The 16488-nt window shown below is 35.9% G+C and overlaps 1 pseudogene; it reads right to left on the bottom strand.

Moving 5' to 3' along the window:
* Nucleotides 1-1913: 1913 nt before the first annotated feature.
* On the bottom strand, nucleotides 1914-16221 carry LOC129289977 (uncharacterized; annotated as a pseudogene).
* Between the last annotated feature and the right edge of the window lie 267 nt (nucleotides 16222-16488).

The raw sequence follows: 16488 nt of genomic DNA, 5'->3' as shown, positions 1-16488 counted from the left end.
TTTAGGACAATACTTGGCAATATAGCTAGCTTCCTACACTTAAAATAGGACCAATATCTTCCCGCGTGAAATCTATCATAGATATTGCAATGGGGTGACCTTCCAGTGCTAAAGGCAAGAGCTGGTGTATTCAAGGCTTGCCTTGAAGGTTGCAGAGGCTCAATTCTGACCCCAGTACTCTCTAAACTAATTGGGTCTGAGAACATTTGGAAAAGCTCCTTTTCCCAGAAGCTCTAAAACTGCTCGAGCTATAAACGGGCTTCTCTAATACATGGACTGATACTTTCCCTCTTCTTCTCAGCCTCAACTTCCCTGCATCTTCTAGTAGCCATTCTCAACTTATGAGATATGTCTTCATAAGTAGTAATGTCAAATAGAGCAATTTATTGCCAATACTCTAGATGCATCATTTTTAAAAACTGCTCTACCTGCCACTTCATGTCATTATAGTGCTGTACATATGTGGAATAGGCTGATAGGTCATTGAATATCTTAATAAACTCTTCTTTATCCAAGTCTTCTTACCTGAACGAGTTGAATTCTTACAAAAGGATGCTGGGAATTAATAATCAAAATACACCCTCTTGAATTCTTCCCAAGAGTATCTCACACTACTAGATGGCCTAACCAAATCCCACTATCTCTTGGCTGCTTTGACCAATTGAATCATAGCTAAAACCACTTTATGCTCTGATGTGCATGTCACCGCCTCAAATATAGTCTTGAGGCATTCAATCCACTACTTGGCTTCACCCTCTTTTATACTGCTTGATAGGGGATGCGGAAGCAAAATCATGCTAGTTTAAGGATAGAACCCAGAAACACAATAAAAACACAGGACAAAAAGAAAGGGACAAAATTTATGATGAAAACAAAGAAAAATATGAATTAAAAAATGGGATAATGATCAAGGAGAAAATCCTCTAAAGCACCTGCCTCTAGGAGCCTCAACCTTCGAAGACACCACAAGAGTTGATCACGTTCTTGATCACGTCTGTTTCTCACACGGGATGCCACCACAAAGCACTAAGGCTCACAAGAGTTATAAACTCTAAAATGAATAATTTCATTCAACTTCTGTTCCGTTTACAAGAGGGAGCATGCCTAATATATATAGGATTATAGAGAAGACTATTTCCTAAATTTAAAACCCTAATTTCCTAATATTAAAAGGAGAAATAATATTAAATCATGAGAAAATATTCAGCCACATAATTTAGGAGATGTGATCCTAAAATTATGGGATTACAAAATTTAGAAATTAATACTATAATTAATTCTAACCTTTGATTAGACTCAAAATAGGAAATCAAATCAAAGGATTATTAAAATAGGAAATTATTTAGGAGACAATAAAGGGATCATAAAGGATTTAAAATCACGCCACCCTTGACTTCTTCACTAGGGTTTCATGCCTCCTTTCTTGCAAGAGGCTCAACTTGTAGTCTTCCTTGCATTGGGCTAAGGTTTGCATCTCTTAAGCTTGACTCTTCATGAATTTGGATCTTAAGCACATTATACACGTATAGATGCTCTCCTTTGGGCTTGAGAGGAGTGCCCCAATGCTCTCCAAGCTCTTGAACTTCTTGCATAAGACTGAACAAGGCTTGCTTCATGGCTTTAGTTCGAGCTCTTGTCATTGGACCTCTAATATGTTATAATGGGTCTTTAGGTACATTGGATTGGAAGTATTGGGCTCCTTGCTCCTTGTCTTGGGCTCCTTCCATGTCACCATACTCATGATTACCATGCTCAAGCTTCGTTGCCATTAATGCCATGTCATCCGTGCTATGGGGTCCATCATTCCCTCCTAATTGGAAAGGATTCATCCTCAAATCTATAGAATCATATAAAGATAGATCAGAAACATTAAATGTGGCACTAACATTGCCATAAGAGCTAGGAAAATCAATCTTGTAAGTATTATCATTAATTCTTTCCAAAATTTGGAAAGGTCCATCTCCTTAAACTTGAAGTTTGGACTTCCTTTGATTAAGAAATCTCTCTTTCCTTAAATATAACCAAACCCAATCTCCAGGCTTAAAGATCACACGTCTCCTGCCTTTATTAGCTTGCTTGGCATATTGCTCATTCTTTCATTCTATGTTTGCTTTAACCTTAGCATGTAAGTCCTGCACAAACTCATCTTTTTTTCTTGCCATCAGTGTTAGCATGCTCAGAGAAAGGCAGCGGTAAAATATCAATAGGAGATAATGAATTGAAACCATAAAGAATTTCAAATAGAGAATAAGAAGTAGAAGAATGAACAGCCCTATTGTAAGCAAATTCAATATGAGGTAAACAATTCACCCAATTCTTTAAATTCTTCTGAATTATTGCTCTTAATAGTGTAGTCATAGTTCTGTTAACTACCTCAGTTTGGCCATCAGTTTGTGGATGGGCAGTAGTGAAAAAAAGTAACTTAGTCCCTAATTTATGCCATAGGGTATGCCAGAAGTGACTAAAAAACTTCACACCCCTATCACTCACAATAGTCTTAAGTAAACCATGCAAACGAACAATCTCTTTAAAGAATAATTCAGCAATGTTAACAGCATCATTAGTCTTAGCACAAGCAATAAAGTGTGCCATCTTAGAGAATCTGTCAACAACAACAAATATGGAATCTTTGCCTGTAGAAGATTTAGGCAATCCAATTACAAAATCCATAGAGATATGTTCCCAAGGGTAAGAGGGGACAGGTAAAGGAGAGTAAAGTCCATGAGGTTAGACCTTAGATTTTGCCTGTTTACATTTAATGCATTTATCACAAACAGTTATGACATCTTTTCACATGTGAGGTCAAAAGAAATGATCAGACAAAATAGCCAAAGTTTTCTCTACACCAAAGTGTCCCATCAAACCACCACCATGCGCTTTCTTAGTAAGCAACTCACACATAAAACAAATAGGAATGCATAATTTATTTTTCTTACAAAGAAATCCATCAAATCTAAAGAAATTACTAGATCCATGGTTTTCACAAGATTTTCAAATATTTTTAAAATCAGAATCATTTTTATAAAGATCTTTTAGAATCTCAAAGCCGAGTAATTGAGCATGAAAATAGGAAAGTAATATATACCTTCGAGATAAGGCATCAATAACAACATTTTCTTTGCCTTGCTTATGCTTAATCACATAAGGGAAGGTCTCAATAAATTCTATCCAGTGAGTATGTCTCTTGTTCAACTTACCTTGAGACTTGAGAAACTTTAAACTTTCATGATCAGAATGAATGATGAATTCCTTTAGCCACAAATAATGTTGCCACGTTTCTAAGGCCCTCTTTAGAGCATAGAGCTCTTTGTCATAGGTGGAATAATTCAAAGCTTCACTATGAAGCTTTTCACTGAAGTAAGCTATGGGCTTAGAATCCTGCATTAAAATAGTACTTATACCAATATTAGAAGCATCACATTGAATTTCAAATGCTTTAGAGAAATTAGGCAAAACAAGTAAAGGGGCATTAGTCAATTTATCCTTTAGGGTTTGGAAAGCCCTTTCTTATGTCTCACCCCATTTGAAGGTCACATTCTTCTTAACAAGTTTATTAAGAGGGACAGTAATGCTAGAGAAATCCCTAACAAATCTCCTATAGAAGCTTGCTAAGCCATGGAAGCTTCTCACTTCACTTGCATTCTTAGGGGTTGGCCATTCACGAATAGCCTTAACTTTCTCCTCATCACATGAATTCCCTGTGATCCAATAACAAATTCCAAAAAGATAACAGAGTCCATGCAAAAGAAACACTTTTGGAAATTAGCATATAGCTTATATTCCCTCAAGATGTCAAATATAGTTTTAAGATGATTCATATGATTAGTCAAAGATTTACTATAAATCAGAATATCATCAAAGTAAACCACAACAAACTTGCCTATAAACTTTCTAAAAACATGATTCATTAATGCCATAAAAGTACTAGGAGCATTAGTCAAACCAAAAGGCATAACTAACCATTCATATAATCTAAATTTAGTTTTAAAGGCAGTTTTCCATTCATCACCCTCTTTCATACGAATTTGGTGATAACCACTTCTAAGATTAATTTTAGAAAAGATAGAAGCACCATGCAACTCATTAAGCATATCATCAAGTCTAAGGATAGGGTAACGATACTTTATAGTGATTTTGTTGATTGCTCTACAATCAACACACATCCTCCAAGATCCGTCTTTTTTTGACACCAAGATAACGAGGATAGCACAAGGGCTAAGGCTCTCACACACAAAGCCTTTCATCATCAATTCCTCTACTTGGTGCTAGATCTCCTTGGTCTCTTCAGGGTTAGCCCTATAAGCAGGCTTGTTTGGAATAGCAGCTCCGGGCAAGAAATCTATCCTATGCTCAATTCCTCTTAAGGGAGGAAGTCCATCAGGAATCTCATCAGGGAATAGATCTCCATAATCCTGCAACAAAGAGACAACACTAGAAGGCAAAATAGGGTCAAGAGTGTCAGTAGAAAAATAAATATTCTTGGAAATTACAATAAGAGCTTGCTCACTCATCAAAGCCTCTTGAATCTCACTTTTCCCACATAATAATATTTTCTTTTCACTATTTTCCTTCACTCCTACCATTCTATTTTTTTCTTTTCTCACATTCTCACCACTCATTTTCCTCTCTTTTGATTAATTTTCAAGTAAAGTAATACTCTCTTTCTTTTCTCTCTCACCCATGCCATAATCAAGGAGATATCTCCTTTGCTTGTAATCTTGAGCAATCTTTAGTTGATCTTCATAGGCTTGGATGGGCCTAAGAGGATTTACTACAACAGTCTTGCCTTTAAAAGGCACCTTGTAACAATTTCTAAAACCATCATGAGTAGCCTTACTATCAAACTGCCAAGGCCTACCTAATAACAAGTGTCCAGCAAGCATAGGGGCTACATCACATAATACATCACAAGTATAAATCCCAATAGAAAAAGTAATCAACACTTGCTTAGAAAATCTAATTTCAGCACAATCATTCAACCATTACAATTTGTAGGGCTTGGGGTGTGAAATTAAAGGTAGAGATAATTTATCTACAAGTAAAGTGCTTGCTATGTTAGTGCAACTACCACCATCAATTACCATGCTACACACTTTCTCTTTGATGAAGCATCTATTATGAAAAATATGCTCGTGTTGCTCATGTTCATCATCCTCCTTTGGTTGAATATTGAGAGCTCTTCTTGCCACCAAGATAGAGTCAAGTACACCATTGCATTCAAGCTCATCATTTGATTCATGGGAGGTAGAATCATCATCAACATTATTAGCATCATCTTTATCACTTTCATGCACACTATCATAGCCACCATCATCTCGCAAGATCATAACTCTTTTATTACTACAATCTCTCGCCATATGGCCCACACCTTGACATTTGAAATACTAAATAGGAGAAGTGTTAGATGAATAAGAAGAAGGTTTAGGGTTAAAAGTTTTACCCTCCTACTTGGTCTTTATTTCTTCCTTGGCCTGGGATGTATCTTTGGCTTTGGAATCCTTCAATTTGGAAGTTGTCTTAGAGTCTTTCCAAGAGGACTTGAAACATTTGTTCTTATTTCTCTGCTCCAACTTTATAGCCTTGTGTATGATCTCTTCCTTGTCCATAAAAGTGTACAAGTCAAGCTTATCTCTCAACTCTGGCCTCAAGCTATCCATAATTCTTGACATTGCTTCACGTTCATTTTCTTGAATGTTTGCACGAAACTTCAAGATATTCAACTCGTGCACATACTCCTCCACTGTCATAGATCCTTGAGAAAACATTCTCAATTTTCTATTTAGCTCCCTGTAGAAGTAGCTGGGGACATAAGCCTTTTTCAAGTACCTTTTAAGCTTCTCCCACGTTTTAATAGGCTTTTTCCTAAGTTGGCTTCTTTTGTACTATAAATCTTGCCACCAATAAATAGCATAGTCAGTGAAATTCCAAGAAGCAGTTTTTACCTTTCTTGACTCAGACAAATCAAGAGTCATGAAGATTTGGGCCATCTTTATTTCTCAATCAAGGTATTTTTCTGGATTGTTGCTACCCTTGAATGAAGGATATTTTACTTTCTGGTCCGGTAAATCAACATCACGCTTTGAGGATTTCTTTCCCTTAGGAGAAGGTGGCTTTTCATACTCCTCATCATCGTTGAGGGTCTCACGCTTCTTTCTTTTAGAAGAAGAAGTCTCTAGCTCATCTTTATCCTCCTTATGAAACTTATGATCAAGTTCCAAGCAAAACTGCTGCAACTGTGTTTTGGTAAGTTTTAAAACAGAGTTCATATCAATATTAGGGGATTCATCCTTGTTACTCATGTTTACAGAAGCACTAGAAACCATATAAGATAAAAAATGGATCCTCACACATACAAACTCACGTGTTTACTCTCAAGATAAATAAAGTCACTCGTATTTCATAAAAAAATTTAATGCTTTTTTTTAATGATGAAAAACACACTTGCCTTTTACCACTCACTAAGCTTGTGGATAGAATCCAATGGTGAAACCAAACACAAATCAAGAAACTAAGAAACAACTAAGTGAATATCTTCTAAATTAAGGAAACTATAAAACAAGCACAAGATGAAAAGAGGATATTTTTTTTAGCAATTTTGAAACAAATAGGAAAGAAAAATTTTCAAATAAAATTAAGCTTGCAAAAGGAAAAACCATATGTGACAACAAAAATAAGAAAGAAAGAAATAAAAGTCAAAGAGTCAAATACTCAAAGACAAAAATAGAAAACTAAATAAAATAAGAAAGTAACACAAATAGCAAATAAGAGAGTAAAGAATTTGAAAAGTGCTACTAAAAATTAAAAATAAGAAAGTGATCAATGTATAAGACTTTCTTATCACCCAAGTTGACTTTTCTCTTTAGGCAACCTCTTGGTGACTTGGAGTTCAAGAATAGCCATTTTCTACAACCATAGTTCAACAATATATTTTTTTGTAATTTTGTTTTGAATTTTCGGATTTTTTCTCTCTTTTTTTAAACAAACTAACACTTTTTTTTCACCTTTTTTTGCACGAATTTCTAGGTATTTTTTTGAGAAGGCTAATAAAATGAAAACTCACATAAGATGAAAAAGTCACAAAGATGAAGAAGAGAAAAAAAAAGATAGAAGTAGACGAGGTAGATAAGAGATGATCACAAAAAGAAATAACTTAAGATGAAAAAGAAGAAGAAATGACAAGAATTTGAACCAAAACTAGCAACCAAAGCTTTGATACCAATCTGATAGGGAACGCGGAAGCAGAATCGTGCTAGTTTAGGGACAGAACCCTAAAACGCAATAAAAAGACAAGGACAAAAAGAAAGGGACAAAATTTATGATGAAAATAAAGAAAAATATGAATTAAAAAAATGGGATAATGATCAAGGAGAAGATCCTCTAGAGCACCTGCCTCTAGGAACCTCAACCTTCGAAGACACCACAAGAGTTGATCACGCTCTTGATCACGTCTGTTTCTCACACGGGATGCCACTACAAAGCACTAAGGCTCACAAGTGTTATAAACTCTAAAATGAATAATTTCATTCAACTTCTGTTCCGTTTACAAGAGGGAGCATGCCTAATATATATAGGATCATAGAGAAGACTATTTCCTAAATTTAAAACCCTAATTTCCTAATACTAAAAGGAGAATAATATTAAATCATGAGAAAATATTCAGCCACATAATTTAGGAGATGTGATCCTAAAATTATGGGATTACAAAATTTAGAAATTAATACTATAATTAATTCTAACCTTTGACTAGACTCAAAATAGGAAATCAAATCAAAGGACCATTAAAATAGGAAATTATTTAAGAGATAATCAAGGAATTATAAAGGATTTAAAATCACGCCACCCTTGACTTCTTCACTAGGGTTTCATGCCTCCTTGCTTGCAAGAGGCTCAACTTGTAGTCTTCCTTGCATTGGGCTAAGGTTTGAATCTCTTGGGCTTGACTCTTCATGAATTGGATCTTAAGCACATTATACACGTATAGATGCTCTCCTTTAAGCTTGAGAGGAGTGCCTCAATGCTCTCCAAGCTCTTAAACTTCTTGCACAATACTGAACAAGGCTTGCTTCATGGCTTTAGTTCGAGCTTTTGTCATTGGACTTCTAATATGTTGTAATGGGTCTTTAGGTACGTTGGATTGGAAGTATTAGGCTCCTTGCTCCTTGTCTTGGGCTACTTCTATGTCACCATGTTCATGATTACCATGCTCAAGCTTTGTTGCTATTAATGCCATGTCATCCGTGCCATGGGGTCCATCACTGCTGTTAAATGTAGGTAGACTGAACCTCACAAATGTCTTCTAAGCTCAATCTATAGATGGATTAGTAGCAACTTCTACAGTCTACCTGCTACTTGAAACTTGAGGTGGCTTAGGTCTGCTATGAGCCTCCTCCTACATCAGTCCCACATGAGCATCTCTTTCATCAGCCTGATCTCTACCTCGTAATAACACATCATGATCTCTTACTGTTTTTCAAATATCAATCATCATATCTCTCAGCTCTTCTAACAAGCCATCTCTTCTATTGGCTTGTTGAGACACATCTGATTGAACCTCTGGTACAGGTTCATCCTCAACCAGATGCCTTGACACTTGAGTACTATGCGAAGCTCAAGTACCCCTTCTTCTCATTTTCTCCCCTTCTAAGGATCAAAGTAAAATAAAGGTAAGAAAAAGGAAAAGAATGGTTAAATGAATAATATATAAGTTGTCAGGTACTAGGATGAATGCAACAAACAATCAAAAAGACTAGATCTCAAAACTCGAGAAACTAATACTAACTAATTGTAATGCCCTTACTAGCATTACCATACAACCCTTTACTTATCTTACTAATCACATAAAAATCATTTATTTTGAAAAACTTTGGGATCCAAGAAAACATTGCCAAAATCATAAAATAATAAATATCCGGATAATAAAATATTATATAGCAAAAGTATTGTGCTATAATACTTTCAGATTAGTAAGAAAACATGTGCATTTCAACATTATCAAGTCAAATCTGGGATAATGCATCATGGCTCTTGCCACATATGCCGTGGCATATGGCACAGAGACTACAGCGTGACTCTTTGTGCCATGACATATGGATACATGCACTGCAGCACACACACTTGAATTTACTGTCATATTGTAAATTTTAGTACAAATTTCATATGTGCGCCATTTCTGCATCCAATGTCTGATTGGGTTGGTTCAAACGCTGACACGAAGCTTATTTCAAAACCTAACTAATGACACTAGTTTCATTTAAAACATTGGACATCAAAGTGCATTTTGACCATGTTAAGTCAAAATTTTCCCCTCGAGCATCTCAATTCGAAACCATATGTTATTAGCCACTTCTTGGGTCTCAACTACATCCATTTAGACAATATACACCTGATTAACCAATTATATAAACAATATAACACACACATACACATTTGGCCTAAAAACTGGCCATATCACACAACTTAGGCAAATTTTCATCTTTCATTCTCAATCTCATACAAGGCCAAATTTAACATTTACTTCACACATTGATAATATCTTCACGCAATACTCTCCATCCACTAGCCCCTATTAATGTTTCATCACATTCACACATATATGCAAGGCTAGGGACCTAAAACCAATAAATATAATATTCACACATTATGCATATGTTTTAAATCCTAAGACAAATTATACACAAGTTCATAACTAACAACAAACAAATTTATTACACTAAATTCTTACAAAGGCTTTATTAAGAGATCTTAACTAAACCAATGTCTTTTCCCTTTAAACTGCTAGTGCCAGAACCTTAAAAAAACAACCATAGATGAAATAAAAATCTCAGTAACCAATACAGTCTGTTAAATGTCTATTATTCCAAATAACCATGCCAAAGTAACAAAACTAAGATAATATCATAAATACATATCAAAGTATGAAGAAATTTCATCTTTTTAAAGTATTTCCACATAAATACACACTAACATCATCATTTAGCCACTGAACTACCAATGCTCTTTAACACAAAACTATAGGCTCTACTAGATCAATCACTCATTGACCCAAGCACACTTTTGGTGGTAGAAACACCCAGCTAAAGGTAATCTAACCTATCTACAGAATATGGTTTTTCTCTTCACACACTTGTGATAAAGGCATCGTTGACTCCTAACTGCACCCTAACGGGCACTCAAGAGTTGCCAAACTGCCCGAATGTTCCATAGTAACAGTCCTATAGTATGCTGTACCGGATTACCTATGGTAACAACATGTATAATGCTGCATTGGATGTCCATGGTGCCAACCTGACTATATGGATTTTTACTCATATATCTCCACATACACACACACACATTCCTACATATCCTGGGTAAACTCCCACCCCTTATGATCATGCTTTTACACAACTCACTATCTTTTTCACATTTGCACACCATATACTTTTACTCATAACATACATATATATATATATATATATATTTTCAAAGCTAGAAATCCTTAAACCTTCTTTTCATAAATCCATTTCGTGGTAAATTTGTTTTCAATACCAAATCATGCATAAAAACCAACTAAACCATAGTTATATAATTACTTTTACACAGTTATAATAGTTAATAAACATAATAAACTATATAGTTGTCTCAACCCTTTGTTTACTAGAAAGGGTTACCCATGTACTCAACAACCTTATTCAAGCTCTTTTTCATAATTCATGCATCACACGCTTGAATCTACACAAAATTGGCAAACTAAAGTCAACCTTACTATTGACAAAAATGCCAATTATCATAATTATGTACTTAATTGCTATCATTTTTCTTAATCATTTTCATTTAGAATCATTATATCCAGTTTCCACTCACACCCTGCATTAACTTCATCACAATCAACTTTCTCTCACTACTCTTTTTAGATTAGGGCTAATCGTACCTATAACTTCAAAGCTTTATCGTTCCACTCAGACTAGTCACTGAGTACTAGTTTAGTTTCGGAGAACCTTTCTATTACTATAGGGTAAGAAATTAACTCCTTAAAACTTCCGAATTCAATTTTTTACTAGTTAAAACTAAGAGAAAATGGGGTAGAATTGATGGTTAAGACCATACGAGCCTTACCTGATAAGTAACAAGTTGGAAATGTCGCTCTTACTCCTTATTTTGCTTGCCCTAGAAAATATTAGCACCTTCTCCACGTCTGATCCCTCTAACTCTATTTCTCCTTCTGTTTCACAAACTGCTCCATGAAGCCACTTATCAAACTGCCCCTTCTGTTTCTCCTTTGTGTCATTAGAGTTGTTACAAGTACTAAATGATATAATTAAATTAATTTGTATTTTTTCCTTAAGTATGGAAACTAATCAAGGACATCTTATTGTGTAGATTGAGCAGTTGAATAACCACTTGTGGAAATCTATGTGCTTCAAGAAAAGTTATAAACATTAACCCTTAGTAACAAGGGTAAAAGGTAACTGGAGTAACCCTTTTATCTATTAGTTTGTGAAATGATTCATAGGTATGTTATATGAACTATATGCATTGTGTTTTATTAACTGATAGTATTACCACTCCCTATACCAAACTGTTTCCCTCACATTAATCCAGTATAAGGAAATGTTAATTCAATCACCACAACAAATTACCAAGCTGCATTCAAGGAAAACTTATTTGAAAAGCTTAAGACTTAAGACTTCTTTAATAAAACCATTTAAAATCAACCTCAAATTACACATTGCATAGTGGAAGACATATACAAGCATTTATCATACCTAGCACATAATTCACCTCAAGAGAAACAAGGACAAAAAATGGGCAATGCACCATGGCGTGCATCACATGCACCACAAGATGTGGCACAAAGCCATGAGCTCCCATTCTGTGCCATGCTCCATAGTGTACATGACAAATTTTCCTGTCACAAGAAAGTTCACAAAGGCAAACTTCCAGTGTGTGCTATTTCCACATACGACATTCGATCGAAGTAGTTCAAACGCCTACATAAAACTTATTTCATGAACTAGATAATGCGATAAGTGTAGATATAATCCAATCTAAATTTGGACACTCAGGTTTAAAAGTCACTTTTTCTAAGAATTTGGTGCACCAAAGTATTCAAATCACACACTTTGCCTCATTAAGCCATTTGGGGCTTTGAACAAAGTCCAAAAGGACCATATATACCTGATTGACTCACAATCACAACATGTATACAAATAAATCAAAATTTGGCCTCTAAATTGTAACCTCCCTAAGGTTAAATCACACTTAATTCTAAATTATGGTAATCCAGGGCATAACTCACAAGAATTATCAAAATGTAGGGGTTAAAAATGAATTTCTCAAAATCTATTTCAAAGGAATCCCAATCTACCATTTCAAATCTCAAATATAATTTAAGGATTCCAAATCAGAGTTTTAAAAACAAAGCAGAAGCTTGGAAATCAGTTGGGACCCAAATAATGAGTTTTAAAACTCAAAATAGACTTTTACACTGAATTTGACACGTGCATTGCGGCTTACGTTTCGTGCGCCACGGCGTGTCTCCTTTGTGCCATGCGCCGCGACGCATTGCACGAAATTTGATAGATCAGTGCTGTCATTTGACAGCACAGGAAGCGAACTTCCGACGTGCCCTAAATCTCCGTCCGACGTTCAATTAAGGTGGTTTCAGTGTCTACACGGAGCTTTCTCCTAGCTCTAGCTAATGGCACCAATTTCACACTCAAATTCATTTTCTATCAAAAGTTGGAAACTAAAACCTATTTTGACATATTTTCATAAAGTTTTCCAAATGGGGTGTCCCAACTCAACCACATATGCCAATAGCCTACACCAACCCTCCGACCACACTCAATAGACTCTCGCGGACTCGTGCAACACACCACACACAACCAAAAACACTTGTTTCACAAAATCACCTCTCAACCTCAATTTTCACAAAACATAAAGGGGGAGGAAAAGTTGCACAAAATCAACCATTTCATTCATATTTCTCAGAAATACATATATTCCTACTTGCATAAGTATTTTGGCCCTATGCTCGAGTTCACAACAAAAACTCACTGACCCAAGGCACAAAATACACTAGTTAAATACAAAATCATACAAGTAGTAAACTAATTATGAAAATTTATCCTAGTTGGCAATTACATTGACAATTACACATGTAAACAACTAAAGAGAGACATAAAGAGGATTTACTCCACAAATCCTAACTCTCTGTGTGTTTTTCCCTACTTGGATCCAATGAGCTAGTCCTTGAAAATATTAAGAATTGAGGGGTGAGTACAACCACTCAGTAACCAAGTTTCACTTAACCCTTACAGTTACATATTAATTGTAAAATAGATGCAAAAAGGCACATAACACATATATCACATAGTATTGGCCCACGGTTCACAAAACTAACAACTAAGTGATCGGGCTTGCCACAAAGCACTATATCATGTTGTTTTTAAAAACATAACTCAGGGTAGCAAAAATAATAACCATGCGCCCTTAACATATGTCGGACCACAATACTAACAACTATGTGGCCAGTCTTATATGCATGATCATGTGCCAACCTTATATCCTCCTGTTACCTCTGACATGAAACCGGTGGCTATCATGTGGCTATGTCCTTCACGAACTAACCCAACCTTCCACTTTTGAGGAGCTACCGGGCTAGGGTTAAATCACTCACTTATGTAATTCGATTTCTCCCAATACTAACAACTATGGGGTGTTGTACCCTTAATCTAGCCTTCTCAAGAATTGATGGAGACTAGTTAGGTTTGAGTCCCTCGTAAAAAAAGTGGGACAGTCCCGAATCAAGCATAGGATAAGGGCTACCTCCTGATTCCAACAGTCGGTGCCAAGGCTAGTTCTCGATTCCAACGGTCACTGCTAATACCATGCGGATTTCTAATCAAACTACTCCTCTCCCTAGGCGAACTCCCGCTAATGATCATGTCATGCACATTTCACACATTTTATGCATTTCAACATTCATTACTCAACACATGAACTCACATAACACGTATACTCCACATTTTAATACATGATTCATCACAATTCTCCACCCTTAGTAATACATCACAATTAATTTTATAAAATATCAAGGGTGGTAAAATCAAGGTTTTCTCTCTCAAAACCATTTCATACTCAAGTATTTGCCAACATGCATCATTAAATTAACTATAAAACACATTTCACAACAAATTAACACACAACTAAAAAATTAAGTTTCCCCTGGTTACCTCAAGCCTTCGAGAGGTCAAAGGTTTACCCCTCACTATAGCAACTTGCCCAAGCTTCAACAAGTTCGAAAGGTGCCAAGACGAACTTTTCCATAACCAAATCATAAGGATATCATCATCATCTAACTCTTCAAGCTTATTAACATAAAACTCCTCATATACTATTTTACCAACTCATAACCACTACCCATTCATACCCAATGGGCTCATTAGATTCCATTAATGCACATCATCATTAATAACCCCTCAAACCATCATTAATGCACATTAACCTCTCCCAACTACCTCATAAATACCAATTTTTGAATATTAAATGCTTCTATGGACCAACCACTTTCAAAATCATCAATGTGGTATTCCAATACATTAAACACTCCCATTAATCTCATTTAAACCAATGGAATCAGACCTATACTCTTATGGACCGAAAATCTATCTCCCAACTCAAACCCTACCATAAATAATCATATATGAGAGAGGGAAGGGAAGAAGGAAGCACCATAATCTTACCTTGGGTATTTAGGAGCTTCAATCTATCCATAATGGGGCCAAAAATTGTGCCCTAGTAGAGCCAAAACCAAGCTCTTCATTTTCCTCCTCTCTACCTCTTCTGCTTTCACGCAGCTCATGAATCAGATTTATCAGATTTTTGGCCGTGCGCGGTGGTGCACGCTGTCTTTTATCGTGGCGCATGGCACAGAGGAGCCCATTACATTCAAATTGTGTTCGGCACTAAGGCGGACCAGCCATACGATGTGGCATGTGGCACAGAACACAACTCTTATTTTTTGTCCTCTTCCCTTGCCCGGGTGGCCTGCCATCGATTCGGACCCACTTTTAAGGATGAAATCACAACAATTATGCCAAGTTAAGCCCCTTTAGCCACACACCTCATTAACATACAAATTACTCTAATTAGTTAATAATTCAGGGTTGAAATTTTTCAAATGTTACATAAATCGCCCAATTCATAGCGATAAGGCCATTTCTGACCAATTTTCACACAAAACAATCATTGGCCATCTTTAACCAATAAGTCACCACAATTTCCCTGCTATCACCCACACTATATATATACATATAACATAATCTTAGCCCTAAAACTACAATTCACCACTTTTTCCATGTAAATGGGCTAAGTTTACCAACTAATACATTTTACCACATAATTACTACTTACACAATCACAACACATTCTCAACTAAATCTTAGCCCATTTCACATAATTCAATACACATATCACATTTTCACACATTCAGGGCTAAGATATGCAAAATTACTGCTTATCACATTACAACACATGCATACAAGTCCTGTGACAATTTTTCATTTACAATATTCATAATAAGCTAGGTTTGTTATATAAACTTCGAGTTTGTACGGATTTAGCAATACTAATGTAATAACAAAAAAATTAATTATAATAATAATAAAATAAAATAATAATAATTAAATTAAATTAATTAAATTATCATAAAGTGTTTAAAGTGTATTTTTATTATTTTTCAAGTAAAAATAGGTCAAGGGGGAATTGTGGTCTAGTGGACTTTATGCCAAATTACATAACTAATAGGTATTAAATTCCAATTTTCATGAGGCCAAGAGTGTCATTTTCATCTTTTAGCTTTGGGTCAAGGCAGAATTACAAAAATGCCATTCTGTTAAAATAAATAAATGGAAGATAGAGAGACAGGAGAGCACGGCTTGTTCATTCTCCTTTGGATTTTTTCTAGAACTATCGCGAGAGAGCGGGGTAGAGAGGAGCTGACCAAAAAACACATGCCATCTCCGTCTCTTTCCTCCTCCTTGTGTCTTCAACTTAGCCGTTGTGCATGCGAACGTGTCGTTGCTTTCCTAGTTCATAGCTTTTCATTTTCCTCTGTTTCTCACCGTCGGACCCTTCTTTTTCCTTCTCCATTCTATCTGACGGAGGGTGGAAAGCACGTGAAGATCCGAGCTGTTGTTGGAAGTCCGAGTATGTTTCTTCCACCACTGCTCGCAGCATCATCCCCTTCTTCCTTCCACTATCTCTTGCTGCAGAATTTCTGCTTCTCTTGTTCGTTTGTGCTGCTGTAAATTCTCTCCTCCCCTGTTCTGCGATTCCACTTGTTAGTCCTGGGCGTGCACGTTGGAGTTTTGATCTTCCACTTCATTCTTTGTTCTTCTACAGCAGTTGTTGATCATGTGAGTGTGGTTGAATCTATACTTCTTCTCCTTTCTTTTCTGCTGTGTGCACGTGATGGTAAAAGGGAGGTTTGAAAATTTTTCTTCT

This window comes from Prosopis cineraria, unplaced genomic scaffold, assembly GCF_029017545.1.
Source record: "Prosopis cineraria cultivar Desert tree isolate PC_DT_omini unplaced genomic scaffold, ASM2901754v1 PC13, whole genome shotgun sequence".
NCBI lineage: Eukaryota > Viridiplantae > Streptophyta > Magnoliopsida > Fabales > Fabaceae > Prosopis > Prosopis cineraria.
The sequence above is the reverse complement of the archived record's forward strand: the minus strand, read 5'-3'. Positions and strand labels throughout refer to the sequence as shown.